At 39.4% G+C, this 3,150-nt stretch overlaps 1 long non-coding RNA gene across 1 annotated transcript in view; it reads right to left on the minus strand.

The window, feature by feature from the left end:
- Window positions 1-1,467, minus strand: part of LOC119018769 — a 2,222-nt gene extending 755 nt beyond the window's left edge. Inside the window, exons 1-2 of the long non-coding RNA XR_005074850.1 lie at window positions 1,105-1,467; window positions 74-197 (exon numbers count right to left, since the gene is read on the minus strand). This is a non-coding gene — a long non-coding RNA (uncharacterized LOC119018769). The remainder of the gene's footprint in view (window positions 1-73; window positions 198-1,104) is intronic.
- Between the last annotated feature and the right edge of the window lie 1,683 nt (window positions 1,468-3,150).

The raw sequence follows: 3,150 nt of genomic DNA on the forward strand, positions 1-3,150 counted from the left end.
CAGAGTAAAACAAAACTACACATTAGAGTAAAATGGTGACTAACATTACATCATATGCTTTTGTTCAACAAACCTGTGCTTCTTAAGTGAGGCCGGAGAGTTCTCATGGAAAGCTGGGTGCCAACAGTGCATTTCACTGGTTGGTCAGTCTGGCAGGCAACGTGATGCACTACAGACTGCTGTACAGATGTGCTTGGCTAAACACGAAAGGAAGGAATATGTTATGTGTCTGTTTCTCATGTTACATGAAACAAAGCTATGTAGACAGAAATGATGATTAAAACAATCAATCTGATAAGGCAAATTGTGGCAAATCATAATCCGAGCAAACCCATGCAAATCCCTCATTTCACATTAGATTTAGTAAGTGGGCAATACATATTGTGTCCATTTTCTGTGTCCATGCCTTCATATAACTAACATTATTCGTAGCACAGCAGACAGGTAACTCCTGTCTCCGGCTCCAAAGCAAAGTAATGATTGCTTGACTGCACATAAAGTTTTGGTACTGCCAGATCGGGTCTCTTGTACCAGCAGCTAACTCTACACACGTAGTTACGTGTATATCAACACAAAAGAAGTCGTTCGACTGTCAAGGTGCTCCTGGGCATCTAACACACTGTCCTTTAGCCTTTAACACAACATGCTAATTGACGTAACGTAGCTCACTGGCCGTGAATAACATAGCATTTCATACAGTCCTCTCTGCGTGTTCACGGCGGAACATTTGCTCACCGTCCGCGAACAACTGAGACGATTTCACACCGTCTGATCGGCTGTGAGCATTTGGAAGAGACGGTTTCCCATGCGTGTTCATGTCAGAACAGTAGCTGTAGCAACTGAGAAGTTGCCCACGGACGATGAGCTAGCTAGCGCTGCTCGGCCATGAACATGACGATGGCTAGCAGTCCACTGACATGTTTTAAAAGCGTGCTGATATGACAAATTAAGGTTTGGCAACATTAATATTAGCGTGAGTCCTAAGACCAGTAAGCCCAATGTTGTAACGTTAGCTCAGCCTCATATTTACATCACCGGTTAGCGTTAGCTTATGTGCTAAATAGCCAAAGAAACACAAACAGCACTGTTTTTAAAAATACTTACAGGTCGTTCTTCTGTGCCTTTGCCACGGACAGTGGGTATTGATCCATCTATTAGGAACAATCTCGCTTCCAGTCCTGCCTGATATTGACCCTGGTTGCTCAAACAGTCCGGTGTGAAGTGATTGGCACAGACAGCGCTTTTTCTCACTGAAGCTGGGACGTTTGCCTGAAAAATAAAATTTAGCCACTTCGCTCTGATATCCTCTTTGGTACGGAGGTGATGTAGGGAAATAAGAGTATCCGTGCATCCGACGACAGAGCAGGAATGCTTGGCTTTTGGCTTGTACACGGTTGCGGTCAGGCTGTGAATGCAAGTGAAGCGATAAAATGGCGGATCGTTCTTCAGGTAACCGGCGAAATATGGGAGGAGATATCCAGCCTGAGGGGGGGAGTATTCAATAACCCCTACTGTGAAGTCCAAATGGCTCCTTTAGAGACACATTTCCTGACTCAGCCAGTTTAAAAACCTTGACTTGGTGGTGGAAAAATGATCTTAAGGGGTCGGCCACTCCGCTCCTTAAGATGTTTGGAGACACATCTTCTGCACCTGCAGCTGCAGGGGTGGACTGAACCATTGGGGAGAGCCTGTCCTGGGGGACCCTAGTAATCAGTCCCACTTCCCCCCCCCCAGTTTGACGCCCCTGCATGGAGGTGGGAACTCCAGTTTGTGTTTGTCTATGGTGCCAATCAGGCTAATGCAACTATATAATAATTAACTTACACGTAAATTCATAAATAAGCTTTTATGTAATTTAAATAAAAAATATTCTAAATTAAAATACAGTCAAAGTTATTGCACATATACATTTGAAAACGGTCAAAATTACCATCTTGGCCGCTCTCGTGCTGGCAAACTTTCACTTGGACTCTGCTACTAATTATTATTCCACGCTTTGGACAGCTGAGCCGGCCGTATATATGCAAAGTCACCTGTAGGCCTAATGTAGATAGACAATGAAGCCAAGAAATTATAATTCAGAATGTTCTACCTGCTCTAATAGCCTATGAAAATATGTCTTATTACAGGCTATAATATCTTTAATGTAACCATTACTCAGTATATTGAGGTAAAATTTGATTTATTTGTGATTAAAATATGACAGTGAGGACCTCAAAGATTGGCCTTCCCTTCCTTCACAAACTATGTTGACATTGCATCTTTAACAGCCCAATTTTCAAAAAAATCCCCTGAACCCCGTTAAAAAAAGAACATCTGGGCAGTGATGCCGATATCTAACCAATTTTTTCCAGTAATGAGTAATCTAACACGTTAATATTTCCAAACCAGTAATCAGATTAAAGTTACTTATTCAAGTCACTGTGCAATATTTTTTGTCATTTTCCTGAGTAAAAAAAATATATTTTTACTTTCTTCTTGCGTCTTGGGGAGTGACATAATGTCTGTGACAAGTCAAGTTTTCAGCACGATTTTTTTCTTTCTTTTCTTTTTTTTTTTCCTTACGCTTTATTGAAAGAGTACAAAAATAACCAACTCTGGCACATTTTCCATAGTACATACATTGTGCAGGTGTAAAGAGAATGCCAGGTGATCATCATCCAACATTAGTGCAAGTCAACTCACAATAAGAACATACACATTAGTGCTTCAATATAATACATTCAGAGCAATTGAAATAAATTAAAATAAACATCTCAAAATAAATAGTCAAAAATAAAATATATATATTAAAAAAAGAATAAGCATTAATCTCATAAGGGGGATTCAAATCACTTCTATCTATCAACTATCTATTTCAGTTGGAAAATTCTTTAAGTTATCATATAATTTTTGTGCCTTCATTTCTGTTACAAATTTTAGAGATTTCATGTACAATTTAAATTCATTTATGAAGACAATAAATTAGGGGGATGACTTCATAACTCTATTATTGTGGATGAAAAATTTGGCTAGACAAAGGATTACATTGCAACAAAGTTCATCATTTTTGATTTGCAAGATACATTCCAATTGTGAGTGTTATGCCCCAATGTTTGTATTATATCACATTAGAAGAAGATATGGTCCAAGGTTTCAGTGTCATTTTCA

Source organism: Acanthopagrus latus, chromosome 4 (genome assembly GCF_904848185.1).
Source record: "Acanthopagrus latus isolate v.2019 chromosome 4, fAcaLat1.1, whole genome shotgun sequence".
Taxonomy (NCBI): Eukaryota; Metazoa; Chordata; class Actinopteri; order Spariformes; family Sparidae; genus Acanthopagrus; species Acanthopagrus latus.